Source organism: Schistocerca piceifrons, chromosome 5, assembly GCF_021461385.2.
Source record: "Schistocerca piceifrons isolate TAMUIC-IGC-003096 chromosome 5, iqSchPice1.1, whole genome shotgun sequence".
NCBI classification, from domain to species: domain Eukaryota; kingdom Metazoa; phylum Arthropoda; class Insecta; order Orthoptera; family Acrididae; genus Schistocerca; species Schistocerca piceifrons.
Genome location: NC_060142.1, coordinates 263,631,729 through 263,653,929, shown reverse-complemented (window position 1 = coordinate 263,653,929; position 22,201 = coordinate 263,631,729).

The window sequence follows — 22,201 nt, the reverse complement described above, 5'->3', positions numbered from 1 at the left end:
TGAGACGCTTAAAGTAGTAAATGAGTTTTGCTATTTGGGGAGCAAAATAACTGATGATGGTAGAAGTAGAGAGGAAATAAAATGTAGACTGGCAATGGCCAGGAAAGTGTTTTTGAAGAAGAGAAATTTTTTTAACATCGACTATAGATTTAAGTGTCAGGAAGTCGTTTCTGAAAGTATTTGTATGGAGTGTAGCCATGTATGGAAGTGAAACGTGGACGATAAATAGTTTAGACCAGAAGAGAATAGAAGCTTTTGAAATGTGGTGCTACAAAAGAATGCTGAAGATTAGATGGGTAGATCACATAACTAATGAGGAGGTACTGAATAGAATTGGAGAGAAGAGAAATTTGTGGCACAACTTGACTAGACGAAGGGATCGGTTAGTATTACATATTCTGAGGCATCAAGGGATCACCAATTTGGTATTGGAAAGGAACGTGGAGGGTAAAAATCTTAGAGGGAGACCAAGAGATGAGTACACTAAGGAGATTCAGAAGGATGTAGGTTGCTGTAGGTACTGGGAGATGAAGAAGCTTGCACAGGATAGAGTAGCATGGAGAGCTGCATCAAACCAGTCTCAGGACTGAAGACCACAACAACAACATATATATAAAGCGTGTGCGTGTACGGGTGTACATAGGTGACGGTTGACGTTGTTGTTTAATAATTCGTTTCGTTGTTGTGCGACCGTGGCGGAGAATCAGTACGCGCATAATGTAGTTTATCCGATTTAGTTAACGAAGATTCAGCCTTGTGATAGCACAGAAATATTTTCACATTTATGATTGTATTTTTGAAGCAGTAGTTTCACAAACGATATCACACACTTAACTGTGAGTCTGGAGCAGCAAGCCTCTATCCGCGGGAAATTTTTAAAAAATTTTATTCTCCTAATTTCTTTTCTGTAGTCTATTGGTTTTCTTGAGGGTGAATTCTGTTGCTAAGCTATGAATTACCGAACGGTGGTTGACAAGGTAAATCAAATGATCGTAATGACTGGTTGCAATTCTGTTTGTTCCTGTGATGCGACTGCAACCTTGGCACTCTGAGATAGCGCAGGGTTTACCAGATATAATGGGACAGCTGGGCGGCCATCCGTCACGTCTGTCCGGCGCGGACCCTGACACCTCCCTGACGGAATGTTTGCCCGACCTCCAGATGCTGCCGAGGCGTCCCAGTGTCCGCTTCGTGTGAACAGCTGGGGCTAGCTGCTTCCAAGTCGTCATCCGTTCGCTGCAGAAAGATGCCACAGTGCAGGTATCGCTCCCTATTGAGAGCTTCGTAGTCTCAAAAGTAACGCCATAGAGTCAAGGATCTTTATTCCTTGTTTGTTAATTACATCTTCAGTAAATCGGTGATACCGATTCATCGTACTGAAGTGGAACTACTCAGTTTTCTGAGTGGTTAATTTGTCGTCATTAGGCATGTGGCTGGAAATTTCCGTCGCATGATAATTAAACCATTTCAGACAACGTCAGCTTTAATTAACATTGTAGATCCTTTTTTCAGTCTAGTTCTTACTTTACACAAGGTGTGAGTACATCATATTTTTAATAGGAACCCTCGTCCAGAAACGTACCGCCTACGTTCTACGACGGTTTCAATTCAGATGTGTCATACCTCCTTCCACTCAGACTAATTGGTCCTGCGTACTTGATCTTCGTACAAAACATATTGGACCCGTTACTGAAAGCTGTGCACTGAATGTCAGTCATGAAACGTGGTTTCAGCGTTATGGTACACCACCTCAGTCTCACGTGCAGTTCGGAGACATCACAACAGACGGTTGGGAGTCTCCTGTAAAGGCAGAGGAAGATTTACTGACACCTGTTCTGCCCGCTACGCTAGTAACTGAAGGGACACGAGGTGGAATGGAGTGTGTGTACCAGAACATGCTTCATAGACACAATGTCTGTAACAACGTTGGTGGTCGCCACATCGAGCCTCTGTTGTAATGTATCAGTACTGTTCTGCACGTACGGTATGTGGTGTTTTTTCATTATATTTTTTTTATTTTTTGAATCATGTAAACTTTAAGTGTTAATACAAACAAAAGTGCTTAAGTGATAAATGGATGCTTCAATATGTTTCATTTCGAATTGTTACCTAATAACTGTACTGCGTCACGCCTAATTCAATTTCTCGAGCGGAATTTAATGAGGTAAACGTTTGAACTGGAAACGACGTAGAAAGCAAATGGCACGTTTCCGGATATTGGTTCCTATGCAAAATATTACGTACCCATTCCCTTTTACAAGTCCTAGAAGTCTGTAGACAATATCAACCCATTTGAACTGCAATAAACTTCTTTAGAACAGATTTCAATATGTCGTCTAAAACAGTAATTGAAATACATAATTCAAATACCATTACTAGTGGGATAACAGTCAACACTTTCTTTAATGCTTCTCTACAATGCTTCAGTTATAATCGCCCATGCAAAAACAGGAAGCGAAACATACATCGTTTTCTACGTCATCACTAAAGGCAACACCCTGTTGACGTATCCATACTTCTCTCACTCAAAACATCTTTAGCATTTGGTTGAGTTACTGCATTTCATTCCACTAGTAAGACTTTGTAATTTTTTTCCAGCATTTTTTTCTTTTTGAAATGTTTTTACGTAGCTGTTATATCGACTTATGCGACCAATTAATTTGATTTTCCTCCTCTATATCATGGTAATTCATGTTTTCATCTCTTTAATCTCTTTAATATTGATTTGTTGCATTCAGTACAGGACTTTTTCTGGCTCTTCTCCATAGATATATCACTAGTACTTCTAATGTTTTCCTTTTCCTGCTTCCCTAAAGTCCATCCTTCGCAGCTGTAGCTTAAAATGCTTCAAATAAAACTCTTCATGAATTTATTTGTTGTAAGAATGCGGATTCTCGCAGTTGTAATGTTGAATGAAATGGTCTCGGGCTTCCAGTCGCAGCTAGTAGTTAAAATGCCACGAGCTTCTGATAAAATGCTCCTTCGCCATTGTCATGTGGAATGACTGCCGATGGGCTGATGGTACGGCTTTATACACAGCAGGTGCCGGTTGTGGCATCGCTGGTGATTACGGTATCGTTATATATGGGCAAACGTTGGCGTTCGATGCGCCAGCTTCAATCTTGCAGTGACTGTGTCCCGCATTGGGAGGAGTCATTGGCCGCCATTTACGATACTGTCGGTGAGTTATTTCGATTATATTGTCCAAGTAGAAATTATTGCGAGTCACGACAAAGGTTTCGTCAGATTTTTTCCGGTGACCGTTTCCCAGAGAGTGCTCACCTTAGCGGATTTTTCATACTAGCGCCGAAACGTGTTTAGGCTCATATAGAAATTAAATACATCGTGTGTTGCAGAAGACAATCCAAAAATTGAATAAGACTGGAAAATCACTTCGCAATCAGCCGCTAAGCACCACTAACATGTCGGTAAAATAGCTGCAGAGTAGTGGGCTTTATACATATTAGTACAGTGAATGATGCACAGGCAAGAGAATTAGTACAGTTGGAAATAGTATAAAAGAGCCGATTTCGAAAGTTTACAGGACAGGGAGGGGGGGGGGGGGGGAATAGCCTAAACGATACCGGCAAAATACTGAACTCTGCCCACAGAACGTTTTAAAAATAACATATGCTCAAAGCGAACGTAAAACATTTTACAGTCAGACGTGGACAGAACATAATCGCCAACAGATTAGGTGACAGCTATCAAATTACAAATTTTAACACCCACGACTGGTCTAATGCTGTCATCTTAATGACTTCAGTAGCACACTTCCAAGCAACTTATCTCTTCTTATCGTACGGGCCTATGCCAATCTGCTTCTGGCGTCTTCGTTGCTTTGGTCGTCTATCCGTACGTTTGCATCTTCGATAGAACAATTCCTTCACTTGAGGAGAGTGAGATAGAGGGGGACGGCGAGATTAAAAAAGGTGTCTAGGCAATAGATAATAGGAACGATTCTCGGAATATGTTGTAATGGTATTCAGGTAAAGTACGAACTGGGCAGCCGATGTTCCTTATTGTGTGGTATGGGATCTCTCAAATGAATTAACTTTTTGAGTATAGTTGTCACTCCTTTCAAGTGGTCTGCCTCGCATTCTGCATCTCATTACCCTCTCCCACAGACATTCGTTACCAGCTAATTGCCGGCCCCTGTGGCCGAGCGGTTCTAAGGGCTTCAGTCCGGATCCGCGCTGTTGCTACGATCACAGTTTCGAATCCTGCCTCGGGCATGGATGTGTGTGATGTCCTTAGGTTAGTTAGGTTTAAGTAGTTCCTACGTCTAGGGGCCATATGGCCTCAGATGTCCCATAGCGCTTAGAGACATTTGAACCATTTTTTACCAGCTAATTAAGTTTCCAACGCTCTTCAGATTTCTACAATGTCAACTCGGACTTTACACCAGCGAAATGTCATCGTGTTACGAAACGGATTATGTCTTGATTAGTGGAGACAGAACTGGCTTTGACCGAATCGGAAGAGTTAATTCAGATTTCGCGGTAGAAGGCTTTTTGCAGTTGTTATATAGGTGTAGGGATGTGGGTTGTGAGACTGTTTTGAGGGTGGTAAGCTTTACGGTCGGAACAAACAGACGCATTTTTGAACGTTAGGTGAGGTGGTCATTCTAAGTTAGGCATTTCAGCAGCTGCATCATTGTCCTTGGGTTAGCGCGATTTCAAAGTGGTACGTCAGGTGGTTAACGAGGGCGCCTTTAATAATAAGATGATCGTCATTAGAAGGTAATTCCGACTACACGTGACCAAGAAATAGGGAACTGAATCTACCTGGAATGCAAAGAGCTTTGGCGATCTTGAAGTGCGAGTTGATGGTTACTTTTCTATTTGTCTCGGGATCTAAGTATTGCTATTCACAATATACATAAATGACCTTATGGATAACATTGGAAGTTCACTGAGGCTTTTTGCGGATGATGCTGTTGTATATCGAGAGGTTGTAACAATGGAAAATTGTACCGAATTGCAGGAGGATCTGCAACGAATTGACGCATGGTGCAGGGAATGGCAATTGAATCTCAGTGTAGACAAGTTCAATGTGCTGCGAATACATAGAAAGAAAAATCCTTTATCATTTAGCTACAATATAGCAGGTCATCAACTGGAAGCAGTTCATTCCATAAATTATCTGGGAGTAGGCATTAGGAGTGATTTAAAATGGAATGATAATATGAAGTTGATCGTCGGTAAAGCAGATGCCAGACTGAGATTCATTGGAAGAATCCTAAGGAAATGCAATCCGAAAACAAAGGAAGTGGGTTACAGTACACTTGTTCGCCCACTGCTTGAATACTGCTCACCGGTGTGGGATCCGTACCAGATAAGGTTGATGGAAGAGATAGAGAAAATCCAATGGAGAGCAGCGCGCTTCGTTACAGGATCATTTGGTAATCGCGAGGGCGCAACGGAGATGATAGATAAACTCCTGTGGAGGACTCTGCAAGAGAGACGCTCAGTATCTCGGTACGGGCTTTTGTTGAAGTTTCGAGAACATACCTTCACCGAGGAGTCAAGCAGTATATTGCTCCCTCCTACGTATATCTCGCGAAGAGACCATGAGGATAAAATCAGAGAGATTATAGCCCACACAGAGGCATACCGACAATCTTTGTTTCCACGAACAGTATGAGACTGGAATAGAAGGGAGAACCGATAGAGATACCCAAAGTACCCTCCACCACACACCGCCAGCTGGCTTGCGGAGTATGGATGTAGCTGTAGATGTAACAGCTTGACCACAGAGCGTGGTTGGTGTGTCGGTGTGCACGTCTAATGTACTAACTCTGTGTAAAATATGCCAAGTACTGCTTGCATGTAAAAAAATGCCATATCATTTTAGTAACATTCAGTATAATTTAGTTATTATTCTGTCAATACTAGTCGTTGACTAGAACCCTATGTACGTAACTCTATATATTAATTACTAATACATTTTAGATCTTAAGTAGCTACTTACATTCATCATAATACATACATTGTACACTGAGCAATTTTTTAATTGTACAAAGGCGTGTACCTAGTTTTAAGGTTCGTGTTAAGTGCTAATATTGTAATTTTTCATCTCATAAAACGAGTTCCACTTATTACAGTACATACATTGTACATTGAGAAATGTTTTAATCGTACAGTGGCATTTACTTAGTTTTGGGGTCATAAATATGCAGTCCGATCATTAAGACTCAGACATACTTTTGGGATATGGGAGAAAAGTGTAATTTGACTTTAGATGTAACTTTCAAAACTAACTCATTAGCCCGTCACAATGCGAATACTGCCCTGTGTCAGTGTTTGTGCCATGTATAAAAAGGTGACCAAAGGAGCCGCAGCTAACAAAACGAAAGTAAGTGGCCCTAACTATTATTGAAACGTAAACAGACAACTCGAGGAAAGTGGTAACTAAACGAATTGTTATTCTGCACGCGGTAGCTACAGCGACCAAAAGGCAATCGATAAAAATGTTATACTTACGAGGATCTGAATGTATTACGCTAGTCGTAGATGCGGTGAAAGTGCCAAACGGGTCTTCATACGAATAAAGCTGTACATAAAGTGGATAGTTGCTGTATTTCTTTAAGTACAGACGCGTAAGGAGGTAGGGATACTACATGGATTTAATTATTATAATAGCGAGCCAAAGACCCAGTTAATTCCAAGAAAGACAGTATCATTTCGGAAAGGGTGCTCAGTTGAAGGAAGCTTTGTTTGTTTATTCTCCACTGCCGATTTGTTACAGCACTTGTGCAATTTTGAAGTGTGCATGAATCAGAACATTGTTATACTTGGTCTGCGCCGAAATTAAATCATAAACTGTTTGTTGTTATATTCTCGACCCCATAATATACACTGACGTGACAAGTCATGGGACAGCGATATGGATATATAAAGATGGCGACATTATGGCGTCACAAGGTATAAAAGACCAACACATCGACAGAGCTGTCATTTGTACTCAGGTGATTCATGTGAAAAGGTTTTCGACTTTATTGTGGCCCCACGTCGAAATTCACAGGGGAATTCCATATTTCGAGAGTCACAGTGTCGATAGAACAGAGTGGCCGACTGCCTTAACTTAACGACCAAGAGAAGTGACGTTTGCATAGATTTGTCAGTGCTAACAGACAAGCAACGCTGCTTGAAATATCCACAGAGATCAATGTGGGATGTACAATGAACGTATCCATTAGGGTAGTGCGGCGAAATTTGGCGTCAATGGGCAATGGCAGCAGACGGCCGACGCGAGTGCCTTTGCTAGCAGCACGACACTGGCTGCAGCGCCTCTCCTGGACTCGTGACCATATCGGTTGGATCCTAGACGACTGGAAAACCTGGTTGGATGAGTCCCGATTTCAGTTGGTAAGAGCTTGTGGTAGGGTACGGATGTGGCGCAGACTCCACGAAGCCATTGGCCAAAGTTGTCAGTAAGGCACTGTGCAAGATGGTGGTGACTCCAAAATGGTATGGGCTGTGTTTACGTCTAATGTATTGGGTCCTCGAGTCCAACTGAAACGGTCATTGACTTCAAATGATTATGTTCGGCTACGTGGAGACCATATGGAACCACTCACGGACTTCATGCTTCCAAACAACGATGGAATTTTTATGGATGACAATGCTCCATGTCATCGGCCAAAGTTGTCGGCTACTGGTTTGAAAAAGATTCTGATCAATTCGAGCGAATAATCCGGCCACGAGATCCCCCGACATGAATCCCCTCGAACATTTATGGGACGTAGTCGAGATGGCAGTTCGTGCACAAAATCCTGCACCAGCAACACTTTCGCAATAATGGATGGCTATAGAGACAGCATGGTTCATTATTTCTCCAGGGGATTTCCAACAACTTGTCGAATCCAAGCCAAGTGGAGTTGCTGCACTACGCCGGGCTAAAGAAGATCCAACACAATATTAGGAGGTATCTCAGGACTTTTGTCACGTCAGTGTACACATAGACGCGGGCTCATTCTCGGGCGACATTTGCGATCACCACCGTACACGGGAAAGTACAGTAATGAAACATGGTATGCAGAATCAGAAGTTTGATCCCAACAGAACAGCCCATACGGAAAAAATAATGCCTTCACAACAGAGAGTTTACACCAAGAATTGAAAAAATCAAAGCTCAGGGACAAAATACAAAAACGTTGAGTTCCAGAAGACATTGTACTTTTGTCAGAGACAGCAAAGGACTTGGAAGAGCGGTTGAACGGAATGGAAAGTAACTTAAAAGGAGGGTATAAAACGAAAATCAACAAAACTAAAATAAGAGCAGTGGAATTTCGGCAATAAAATAACAAATATGGCCCAGGCGGAGAGCATATAAAATGGCAAGGAAATCATAGAAGAAAAGAGAAATTTGTTAACACTGAAAATAAATATAAGTATTATGTAACATCCACGAGATAAATTTTAGCTACAGTGCGACGAGAGGAAATTATGCCTCTAACAGTTATAAACATTATCTATCCGACATATGAAAAAACAGTGAAATGAATGTTAATTATGTATATAATATTTTATGATGTGATTGTACATATCGATGTGTATCATACAAAGACAATGATAATTGTAAATTCCTTTTATCATCTGCGTTTTTGCCTTCCTTTGTTTTTACCTTTTGTTGGTTAGCGTTTGTAGGTTGCGGACGCAAGACGCATATCAAATTGAGGTCTGTTAAGAAATTGTAATTATATGTTAATTATTACTTGAGAATAGAGTTCATTATTATTATAAATATGAGTGAATTATTATTTGTAACTTTAATGCCTCTCTCAGTAAGCTTTATCTGTGTTAATTATTTCTTTCCGCTGCAAGGAGCGCAGCCATTGATGATAGCGATTTGTATCGCGTTTTTTGTCTGTGTTTTCCTTAGAAAAAATCAAATGTTTGCTTGATGAAGTCTAAATAGTGCACAATACGAAAGTAAAGTTTAATAAGCATTTCAAATACTTATCCTGTTTGCTCTAACAATAGAAAGTCTCTATCAATTGTCTGCCGCCATCTTAACAATTATCTCAGCGGCAAATTCAAACTACGCAACTCTGCAGACATAAATACCGAACGTAATACAAATGTGTAAAAATAAATGTGCACCGGTGGTCCCGAACTCATTTTAATGAAAATGATTCGAATCAGATTGGTTCTTTAAAAAGAGTGCTCATAGGACGAACCTTAATAACAAACTTTTCTAGGTGATGTATGGAGCCTAAATCAATTACGCATGAATTGCGAAGAATATTGTTTCAGGTAACATAGTTCAGTGTTGTGGGTGGCTGATATTCGGTGGTTTTAATGATCATTTTGCTGAAGATAACTGCTTCCATCATAATTAATAGTTTATAGAATCTGTTGTATGAACTGTGATTTAGGGACACTTACACAGCTTACAGACAACAGTTTAACACAACGTTAACTTGGATTTCTTTAGCAACTTGACCAAATCTTTAGCCGGGAGAAAAAAAGTTATTTAGTAATTATTCAATGTAATGAAATAACATTATCATTTTCATTTACAAATTAGTTAAATACCAAACCACTGAATAACACAGCGAACGCCACAATTAGGAAGACATTTTGAAGATATTTGTCTGGAGTTTGGCCTTGTATGAAAGTGAAAAGAGGACAATAAGCATTTCATACAAGAAGAGAATAGAAGCTTTTGAAATGTGGTGCTTCAGGAGAATGCTGATGATTAGTTGGGTAAATAGCCTAACTAATGAGAAGATACTGAACCAAGGTGGGGTAAAAAGAAATTTATGGCACAGCTTGACCAAAAGAAGGGGTCGGTTGTTAGGGAATATTCTGAGACATCGAGGAAATATCACTTTCATGGCGGACAGGAATGTGGGTGATAAAAATCGTAGCTGAAGATCAAGTGACAACTACAGTAAGCTAGTTCAAATGGATGTAGGTCGTAGTAATTATTTGGAAACGAAGAGCCCTGCACAAGACAGTGTAGCTGCATCAGACCAGTAATCATACTGATGACCATAACAGCAGCAACAATTTCAGATCAGGGAAGATAGACAGAGAAAAGAATTGATGTTGGCAGTAGAATCTAGCAGTTCAAAAATGTTTCAAATGGCTCTGAGCACTGTGGGACTTAACATCTGAGGTCATCAGTCCCTTAGAACTTAGAACTACTTAAACCTAACTAACCTAAGGACATCACACACATCTATGCCCGAGGCAGGATTCGAACCTGCGACCGTAGCGGTTTCGCGGTTCCAGACTGAAGCGCCTAGAACCGCTCGACAATCCAGCTGTTTTATGATGTGATGTGTCCTCTTGGAAGCTGATTTGTGAAGGCGTTTTTTCGTTAAACAGAATTTAATATATGGTGTAACATCTTTCCTAATGTGTCGTCAGACAGATAAGGTAATAAAGGTGATGAAGTTGATACTGGTTTTAATGAGGCTGGGACAGATGTTACTATTTCAGATATTTATAGCTGCATATGATGAAGGGTAGGTGTCCATGGTTCAAAATGGTTCAAATGGCTGTGAGCACTATGGGACTCAACTGCTGAGGTCATTAGTCCCCTGGAACTTAGAACTAGTGAAACCTAACTAGCCTAAGGACATCACAAACACCCATGCCCGAGGCAGGATTCGAACCTGCGACCGTAGCGGTCTTGCGGTTCCAGACTGCAGCGCCTTTAACCGCACGGCCACTTCGGCCGGCCTGGTGCCCATGGTCTTGGTGCAAATGTCATGGAATGTATCTTTTGTGTTGGCAGCAGTAGCAGAACTGCAGCAAATGTGAAAATGTCAACAGGTGAAAAAGAAAAAATCTTGTGAATCTCATAATTGTGAAAATGTTAGGAAAAAGACAAGATGCAGTAGCTAGGAAAAGTGGAAGTGCAGTTGTGGATAATTAATGTGGTGAAGGGTCCAAGCAGTTAGTGGTCGGGTGAAGGTAGCAGAGTCAAACACTTTTGACTACAGAAAACATCTTTGTTAGCTTTCTTAAATATTGCTTTGTTGCTCAGAGGGAAACACCCATCTCCTAGTAGACGCTGGCCAGCGGTGACGTATGGACAGCTGGGTCTCCTGGAGTGCTGTGTCAGCGACTGGCAATGCTGAAGAAAGGTCCGTGCACAGCCGGCAGCATACAAGGACATGGCCAGGACGTTAGTAGTACATGGCGGCAACCCTTCTGGTTGGTACCAAATGGCCCGCCAGAATTCACGCCAGTGAGCCATGGAGATTGCTCCGCGAGGGATTAGAGCAGCTGTCCTTGAGCAGCCGTTAAAGAGTGACTGGAGCAACGGCACTGAGTCCCCTTGGATCTGGCGACTAGTCACTCATTGTGGCGGCTATTGCTGCGCTGTGCTCTTTTTTGCTGCCGTTTGCTGCCTTCACTATGCAACCAGCTTGGCTGTCTACATAACAAATCAATAAAAGTTTTGCGTCAGCCCTGATGTGTCGGCAGCTGGGCCAACACCTTGTAGATCGAGGTGGCTGAAAATGCACGCTAGACTAACGCAGACGGGCGTGAAGTACTGGAACAGGCTACGTAATTAATGCTATGAAGAAAAGTACGTAGCTGGATTAATACTTATCTTTAATCAATCATTGTGGTACATCGCTCTTGACTATACACAGGAGACTTTAATTACAATCACTGTAAGGCTAATGGCGCCTTGCTAGTTCGTAGCCATTAACTTAGCTGAAGGCTATTCTGTCTCTCGGCTAATGAGAGAGAAAGGCTTCGTACATCTAGTCGCTAGCTAGGTCGTCCGTACAACTGGGGCGAGTCCTTGTTCGTATCACGAGACCTGCCTTGTGGTGGCGCTAGGTCTGCGATCACACAGTGGCGACACGCGGGTCCGACATGTACTAAATGGACCGCGGCCGATTTAAACTACCACCTAGCAAGTGTGGCGTCTGGCGGTGACACCACATTCCTCCCCCGCAAATCGGCGAACGGTCGTGAGATAAGGCTTCCGCCCGCCGTGGGGAGGACCCCATGTTGACGTATGCGATGAGGTGGGGAGCCTAACAACAGGCGAGGCTGTGCCAAACGCACCCGGCCATTCGGTCCGAGGGGAGCTAGGAAACGCCTGAAAACCTAGTCCAGGGTGCACGTCAACACGCGGTTTATGCGCCCGTAAAGAGACAGGAGGGGCCGAAGGGTCGACCTCCATTGCGTCGGGATAGCCGACGCGCGATGACGTCATGTGGTCCGGAGCGGGCGGGAGTTCCATGGCGGAGGACAGCTGGTCACGGGAAGCGAACGGCGGCGCGTGACCCTGGGAGGCGCTTGGCGGCTGCAGCGAAGCGTCGAATGCGGGCGGCGCCGGCGGGAGTACCGGCGGCGGCGGCGGCGGCGGCGGCTGCTGCGGCGGCGCGTCGCCATGGGGCAAAATGGAAGGCATCGTCGGTAACACCTGGGGATGAGGCGAGCCAGTAGATGGGTCCCCAGGGCGCTGACCGGACGGCACCGTCGCTGAAAGCAGACGGGGAGCGGCAGAACCCGTGCGACGACAGAGGCGCAGCTGATTGAGATGCCGACGCACCTCACCAGAGGCCCCCAAAACTAAATACATCGCGCGGCCGAGGCAGCGAAGAATGCGCCCTGCGAGCCAACGCCGTGAACCTCGATAGGTGCGATAAAATACAACGTCGCCTGGAGCAAAAGCAGGAGTCTGCCGCTGCAAAGGAACCTGATGCGGCGGATGCAGCAAAGACATCAAGGTGCGATGAGGACGACCATGGAGCAACTCAGCCGGCGAGCGACCATCTCGGGGCTGAGAGCGATACGAAGACAAAAAGAGCAACAATGCGTCCTCCCGAGAATGCGACTCTTTCAATTTCAACATCTGCGACTTGAAAGTCCGGACCAATCGTTCAGCGGCACCGTTTGACTGAGGCGAAAACGGCGCGGATGTCAGATGTTGAATACCATTGGCCTGGCAGAATGACTGAAATTCTGCGGACATGAACTGTGGGCCATTGTCGGAAACAATAGTCTGCGGAAGACCTTCAATGCAAAAGATAGCAGACAACGCTTGGATGGTGGCGGAGGACGTCGTGGAAGACATCCGGACAACAAAAGAAAAATTACTGAAGGCGTCGACCAGAACCAACCATCGAGCATTCCAGAAAGGACCAGCAAAATCAATGTGCAAGCGTTGCCAAGGGGAAGTGGCTTTTGGCCATGCAAAGACTTTCTGCGGCGGTGCGGATTGTTGTTCGGCACACGCCATGCAAGAAGAACACATATTCGTAATCGCAGCATCGATTCCGAACCAAGTACAGTGCTGACGAGCAAGTTGTTTCGTTCGCACTATACCCCAATGTCCTTGGTGAAGAAGCCGTAAGACAGAAGACTGTAATGAACGTGGGACCACGACTCTTGACTGATCATTATCAGAACGCAACAACAAAACACCACGTCGAACAAAAAGTCTCTCCATGTGAGCAAAAAATCGGCGAGACTTTGACAAAGGCCATTGCGTAGCAACAAAACGCAAAACAGTAGCAAGGACAGGGTCAGCAGCTGTGGCGGTAGTTACACGACGAAAATCAATCGGAAACGATTCGACCACTTCATCCGTTTCCGAATCAATGAACATGCAAGCAAGTTCGGAAGAATCGAATGCTTTATCCTCAGCAACCGGCAAACGGGACAACGCATCGGCGTTTCCGTGCTTAGCAGTGGACCGATACAAGATATCGTAGCGGTACTGCGAGAGAAAAATAGACCAGCGAATGAATTTCTGCGCTGTACGTGGAGGTACAGGCTTGTTCGGATGAAAAAGCGATGTCAAAGGTTTGTGGTCTGTGATGATGGTAAAGTGACGACCATACGAGAAATCATGGAACTTAGTAACACCAAACACGAGAGCCAAAGCTTCCTTCTCTATCTGGGAATAATTTCTTTGCGCAGACGAGAGCAATTTTGACGCAAAGGCAATAGGGCGATCATGGGAGCCAACTTTGTGCGCAAGCACAGCACCGATCCCGAAATCCGATGCATCTACCATCAACAAAAGGGGTTTCTGGGGATCGAAAGGCGTGAGGCAAGTATTAGAAAGCAACGCCGATTTCAACTGGCGAACAGCGCGTTCGCATTCCGTCGTCCAGAGAAACGGAACACCTGCACGGCGTACGCGATGAAGCGGAGCTGAAAGAGAAGAGGCATTGCGCACATTCACTCACACCTTGTGATTCTACATTGTTCAATGTTCTTGCGACCTCATGACGCAATGCATGAGGAACAGTGCGCGCTCTGAAAAATTGCGGTTGCGCGTTTACTGTCAGTTCCAAATGTGCGTCATAGTTTGTAGCGCAACCTAAGCCCGGTGCAAAAATGTCTGCAATTTCTTCACATACACTAGAAACACTGTCCGTAGACACAGTTTGATTCACTGATAGGACCTGATTTACAATAGACATGTTAAACAACTGAAATAAATCTAAGCCAAACAAGTTCACTGCAGTAGAAGAACGAAGAACGTAAAATGACACAAGGTTTGATTGTCCTTTATATGAGCCGGCCGGTGTGGCCGTGCGGTTAAAGGCGCTTCAGTCTGGAACCGCGTGACCGCTACGGTCGCAGGTTCGAATCCTGCCTCGGGCATGGATGTGTGTGATGTCCTTAGGTTAGTTAGGTTTAATTAGTTCTAAGTTCTAGGCGACTGATGACCTCAGAAGTTAAGTCGCATAGTGCTCAGAGCCATTTGAACCATTTTTTCCTTTATATGTTGCAAAAAGAGTGCACTGTCCTAACACAGGAATTATCTGTCCTGAATAACTATGTAACTTAACATTTGCGGCACGCAACGGAGGTGCGCCCAGTTGTTTGTACGTGTCGTGATTGAGCAATGAAACTGCAGCTCCGGTATCGAGCTGGAATGGTATCACTTTGCCTTCAAAGTCTAAGTCCACAAAAAGTTTATTGTCCTGCTGACGACAAGAGCGACTGTTTTGTGCAATGTGAATAGACACTGGTACAGAATCACTTGCTAATTGACGTGATTTCCGGCGACGTCGACGCACAGTTTTTGTGGGACGAACACAGTCACTGTTAGAGAAAGTGGCACTGGACGAATCGGAATTAACTACATGAATGTCCATGGGCGAAGGTCCACTAGCCTGAGTGTCCTTGGTTCGATTCCGGCGCGAAGCAAAGGGCCTGGAATGATTGTGATTGTCTGATCGGAGCTTTTTCTGGCAAACACTTTGAACATGTCCTTTCCCATTACAGAAAAAGCAAATAGCTTGGCGTGACGGGCAATGTTCACGCGAATGTCTAGTAGCACACCGCGGGCCTGATTTCACTGCATTTGTGGGCTGGCGCGGCACACGTGGCTTATAGCGCAGCGGCAGCTGCGTTTGTTTGCGCGAGGGCAGTTGACCAGGCCGCGCAGCTCGCTCGGCGGGCCGGTTAATGTTACACACTGCTGGCGAAGTTTCAAAAGATTCCTGAGCACAGTCAAGTGTGTCTTGTCTATCCAATATGTCTATCACTTGTTGAAGGGAGGGATTAACTAGTTTCAAAATTTGCTCCCGTATGCGAACATCAGAAACGTTCTGTGCAATTGCATCACGCACCATTGTATCTGAATAAGAAAGACCACAGTCACAGTCAAAGGCACAGTCCCTAGTAAGTCCTTGCAATGTTGCTACCCACTCCCTATTAGTTTGACCGGCCGTACGTTTTGTACGAAAAAACGTATACCGTTTTGCAACCACATTAACTGTTTCTTTGAAATAGGCATCTAAAGCAGACAAAATTTCCTCGTAGGACAGAGTTGCTACGTCGCGTCGGGGAAACAATTTCACTATCACACGGTAGGTGGACACACCGACACAAGAAAGCAAAAACGGCTGCCGCTCATTACCTTGAATTCTGTAGGCGGCGAGGTGGAAGGCAAACTGGCGGGACCATTCCCGCCAAGTCTCGTGGGTTTCATCAAAACTTCGAAATGGTGGTGCAACGGCAGGTTGTGGCTGCGGTACCGGTGAAGCGGCGGCGGCCGCATCGGTTTGAATGGCACGTTGACCCTGGACGAGCTGTCCAAGGGCATCCAATAACGCCTGCGTCTGCTGATTCTGCAAGCGATAAAATTCGGAAAGTACATCCGGAGAATGTGGCGAAGCCATGACACAAATAAATTAGGGCAAAGTAAAACACAAGATCCTTTGTAGACTCGTCGCCATGTGATGTGTCGGCAGCTGGTCCAACACCTTGTAGATCGAGGTGGCTGAAAATGCACGCTAGACTAACGCAGACGGGCGTGAAGTACTGGAACAGGCTACGTAATTAATGCTATGAAGAAAAGTACGTAGCTGGATTAATACTTATCTTTAATCAATCATTGTGGTACATCGCTCTTGACTATACACAGGAGACTTTAATTACAATCACTGTAAGGCTAATGGCGCCTTGCTAGTTCGTAGCCATTAACTTAGCTGAAGGCTATTCTGTCTCTCGGCTAATGAGAGAGAAAGGCTTCGTACATCTAGTCGCTAGCTAGGTCGTCCATACAACTGGGGCGAGTCCTTGTTCGTATCACGAGACCTGCCTTGTGGTGGCGCTAGGTCTGCGATCACACAGTGGCGACACGCGGGTCCGACATGTACTAAATGGACCGCGGCCGATTTAAACTACCACCTAGCAAGTGTGGTGTCTGGCGGTGACACCACAAGCCCGGTTTTCAGAACTCCTAAAGACAGACAGACGTTGACTGTGAATATTGTATCACAGACACAGTCCCTTTGACTGTTCAGAGATGTCACTAAACCCGTCCAAAGATGTAAACAACCAGGCATGAGCAGCGCCTATTAGACGGAGGAGGTCCGACAGCCGATCAGTTCCGGTCATTCCACCAGGAAGGACGTACTCGGCTCGTGTTGTCTGTAGTTCAACCATGTCTAGACGGTCAGTAACGCGGTTCTATCGCGTCCACATTGTTGCTTTGTGCCAGGAAGGGCTCTCAACAACGGAAGTGTCCAGTTTCTCTGCCTCGTGATGACTGGGTGTTGTGTGATGTCCTTAAGTTAGTTAGGTTTAAGTAGTTCTAAGATCTAGGGGACTGATGACCATAGATGTTAAGTCCCATAGTGCTCAGAGCCATTTGAACCATTTTGGAAGTGTCCAGGCACCTCGGAGTGAACCAAAGCGATATTGTTCGGACATGGAGAAGACACAGAGAGACAGGAACTGTCGATGATACACGCTCAGGCCGCCCAAGGGCTGCTGCTGCAGTGGATGACCGCTACCTACGGTTTATGGCTCGGAGGAACACTGACAGCAACGCCACCATGTTGAATAATGCTTTTGGTGCAGCCACAGAACGTCGTGTTACGATTCAAACTGTGCGCAATAGGCTGCATGATGCGCAACTGCGCTCCCGACGTCCATGGCGAGGTCCATCTTTGCAACCACGACACCATGCAGCGCGGTACAAATGGGCCCAACAACATGCCGAATGAACCGCTCAGGATTGGCATCACGTTATCTTCACCGATGAGGGCGCATATGCTTTCAACCAGACAGTCATCGGAGACGTGTTTGGAGGCAACCCACTCAGGCTGAACGCCTCATACACATTGTCCAGCGATTGCAGCAAGGTGGAGGTTCCCTGCTGTTTTGGGTTGGCATCATGTGGGGCCGACATACGCATCTGGTGGGCATGGAAGTCACCGTGACGGCTATAAGATACGTGGATGCCATCCACCGACCGATAGTGCAACCATATTGGCAGCATATTGGCGAGGCATTCCTCTTTATGGACGACAATTCGAGTCCCCATCGTGTACATCTTGCGAATGACTTCCTTCAGATAATGACATCGTTGGACTAGACTGACCAGCAAGTTCTCCAGACATGAAACCTATCGAACGAGCCTTGTGTGGATTGATAAGGGCTGTTTATGGGTGACGTGACCCACCAACCACTCTGAGGGATCGACTCCGAATCGCCGATGAGGACTGGGACAATCTGGACCAACAGTACCTTGATGAACTTGTGGGTAATATGTCACGACGAACACAGGCATGCATCAATGCAAGAGGACGTGCTACTGGGTGTTAGAGGTGATGGTGTGTACAGCAGTGTCTATACCACCGCCTCTGAAGGTCTCGCTGTATGGTGGCAAAACATGCAATGTGTGGTTTCATAATCAATAAAAAGGGCGGAAATGATGTTTATGTTGATCTCTTTTCCAACTTTCTCTACAGGTTCTAACAACCCTACCACAACAAAGGTCAAAAATTAATTATGATTGTAGCGTTGCTCACGCTGCTAAATATTGCATTTTCGGGCAACAACAAAGTTATATTATGTGGCAGGTGTCATTAGAGCACATTTAATAAAGTCATTTCGTGTTTCCCACGCTGGTCTCATTGTGAACTCATGGCACAATCGTCGAAAATCTAGGTAGTGATGATTCCAAGATCGGATGCAAAGAGGCCTTGGTGTTATTCTGCGATGTTCAAAAGTTTTATAGATGAGTTTCATAAACCATTCTTGAAGATTAAACTTTTGCAAGTTAAGACAATGGTGATGTAAAATAATAATCAGCACTCAGAATTTAAGTTACACTTCTTTTTTATTACTTTTGTTGCAATATCACTTCACAATATAAAACATACTTGAAAATATCTTCCTCACTGTTAAAGTTCACATTTCATAAACTGACTACAATTTGCGTCTTTTCAACATGACGACCAAGACATGACTCTCTAACAACTGATTACGCGCCCAAAATTCAGAGTTACAAGTACGTCAAAGATCATAGTGACAAAAGAAAGAATACACATAAGAATAATATCATTGCAATATAAACATATCGATGTATCAAAGTACCTCTACATTAATGAAATCAAATCTGAATGTTGTCACAGCAATCTGTTAATTATTTTACAGAAACACAGTAGAATATTGCTGGTATCGAGAGGTTGAGGTGAGGTGCCGTAATGGTTACGTAATTCAAGTATCATTACAAGTTTCCGGAACTCTTGGAACCGAGGTGATGCAAACCTCTTTTTGATATGTGTATACTGTTCTACAAACAGACTTCGAACGCGGAATGATAGTTGCAGCTAGACGCATTTCGGAAATCGTTAGAGAATTCAATATTTCGATATCGACAGTGTTAAGAGTGTACCAAGAATACCAAATTTCAGGCATTACCTCTCACGAGGGACAAGGCAGTGGTCGACGTCATTCGCTAAAAGGCCGTGAGCAGCGGCGTTTGGCTAGAGTTGTCAGTGCTAACAGATGAGCAACGCGGCATGAAATGGCCGCAGAAAGCAATAGGGGACGTACGACGAAAGTATCCGTTAGGATAAGCGGCTAAATTTGGCGTTAATGGGCTATGGCAGCAGACGACCGACCCGAGTGTCTTTGCTAACGGGCGAAATCGCCTGCAGCGCTTCTTCTGACCTCTTGACCGTATCGGTTGGCTCCTAGACGACAGGAAAACCGTCGCCTGGTCATTCCCGATTTCAATGGGCAAGAGCCGATGGTAGAGTTCGATGGTAGAGTTCGTGTGTGGCGCAGACTCGACAAAGTCATGGAACCAAGTTGTCAATTAGGCAGTGTAGAAGCTGGTGCTGGCTCCATAATGGTGTTTATCGTGTTCATACGGAATGGACTGGGACTTCTTGTCCAAGTGAACAGATCATTGACTGGGAATGGTTGTGTTTGGCTATTTGAAGACCATTTGTTGCCATTTGCTTTGCTGGACAATTCAAGCGAATTACTTGGTCACGCAGATCGCCCGACGTGAATCCCGTCAAGCATTTATGGGACATAAACGAGAGATCATTTTTTGCACAAAATCCTGCACCGGCAACACTTTCACAATTATGATCGACTATAGATGCAGGATGGCTCAGTATATCTGCAAGTGACTTCCAACGACTTCTGGACGAATCCATGCCACGTCGAGTTGCTGCACTACGCCGGACGAAAGGAGACTCGACACGATATTAGGAGGTATCTCATGACTTTTGTCACCCCAGTGTAAACCATGGCGTTATAATGGGTGTGTCTCTGGGATAAAATAGTTGTAAGTGTAGCTAAATGTTGACCTTGTAGTAGGAAGATCCATTTGTTGTTATCACTTGTAGTAGATGTAGAGAACGTTGAAAGAACAGGCAACAAACAGTAACAGTGCGACATTGGTGATGGTAGCCCCAACACCGAAAATGAGGTACACAGCAGAAAGATAGCAGATGATTACAGCGGTCGTGGCGGCGACGATGCAGATGACTAGCAATGACAGTAACAGTGGTGGCAGCAGCAATGATGAAGGGAACGATGACGACAATGACAACAACGATGACAATGGCGATTATGATGAGGAAGAATACACTAATGACGATGGCTATGACTAAGGAAATTAAGATGAGTACAGAGTTTCAGCAATGAATCCGATGATGCACAGTGGGCAAAGAAGTTTGACCATGGAAGCAGTGCAGACTATACAGAGAATGTGACTCTTCCCCTCCTACAACGCCCATAAACAATGACTGGTTAAAGTTTTCAATGTGTTGTTGAACGCACTAACAGTGAGCGTGATCTCAGAATGATTGTTTCAAACCATTTCTTTATTAATTTACGTTTTTTTATGAATCTGAAATGCTGTAACCGTTTTGCGCCTCTTTAACATTTCATTTCCAAACTGCAGGAACGACCCTTTACATTGAAACGATTCCGTGACTGGAGAGTTGCGCGGCAGGCGGCAGTACAGCTGCGGGGTGTTCGCCCAGCCCCGCACCACACCACAGCCTTGGCCATTCTACGAGGCGCGGCGGGCAGAAATATAAATATCGGATCCTCCGGGTAGGGCACCGTCGCACCAAATCCGTGTTCGTCGCGCCAAGTGATAAGCTCGGAGGTCCTCTCCGCTACTTAGCTGCTGCTCCCGAGGCAACATTAAGCCGGCCCCGCCTATAAAGTTGGCGGCTTTTTGCTCGCAGCTCGCCGCCCGCTCTCAAATAGCGGATTACAGTCCCCGGGTCCCGCTCGCGCAGCGGAAGCGGGAACTACCTGCCGGACTTGCCAGCAGTTTAACAGCCGACTGCTCTCTGCTTTACGAGCCGCACTTACAATCCTTTCAAGAATATCGCTTCTCGTCCCGACACTTCGTTATATTTCATCCGCCGACACTTTTTACTGCGTCGCACCCATTCATATCCGCAACACCCGGTTTTACATTTCAGAATTCTCGTTGCGTGAGGGGACTGCATCTAAAATTCCACCCGGCCCCCACTGTTCACTATATAACATCCGTAATATACCACAACTGTGCTTTATTTATGTCGACAGCGAACAGAAGCTTCGTAGGAGAAGTCTGTAGAAAGAATATTCCACTAAATATGTCTACATCAATGAGCTGTAAATCATTCTAAAATGCGTGAGATGGGATACCTTTTATCACTGCAACGTTGAGATTCTTTTTCGTACTCGGGTGGTGGGTTGGAACTCCTAATCGCCTCCCTAGACGAGTATCAGGACTGCGTGACGATAAAAGCGATAACAGGTTTGCATACTGGTAGAGAAGAGCTGGTGGCCTAAATGTTTTGAAAACACCACACTATGCGTCACTATCCTAGGATAAATCTACTAGATCTTACAGAGTGAAAACACCTAACCCACCCCTTGTGGTAAAGTAAGTGGTGGTAACTTCCTATGGGACTAAACTGCTGAGGTCATTCGGTCTCTAGGTTTACACACTACTTAAACTAACTCAAATTAACTTACGCTAAGGATACACACACCCATGCCCGAGGGAGGACTCGAGCCTCCGGCGGCAAGGCGCCTCAGACAGCGCGGCTTTTGGTAAAGTATAGGTGAGTATAGATAATTACTAACGTTATAGTAGGAAGTTCCACTTACGGTTGTGATGCGAGGCAGATGCAGTGAGCGAGTGGTGGAAGTGATGCGATCCAAAAAATGGCTCTGAGCACTATAGGACTTAACTTCTAAGGTCATCAGTCCCCTAGAACCTAAGGGCAGCACGCATATCCATGCCCGAGGCATGATTCGAACCTGCGACAGTAGCGGTCGCCCGGCTCCACACTGTAGCGCCTAGAAGCGCTCGGCCATCCCGGCCGGCGATGCGATCAGGTTTTACTTCTGTGTCTTTGTCATGAACAACACAAACACGAAAATATACTTTGCACACTTTAGTCACGTATACCAAAACCATTACTTGTAACCTATGT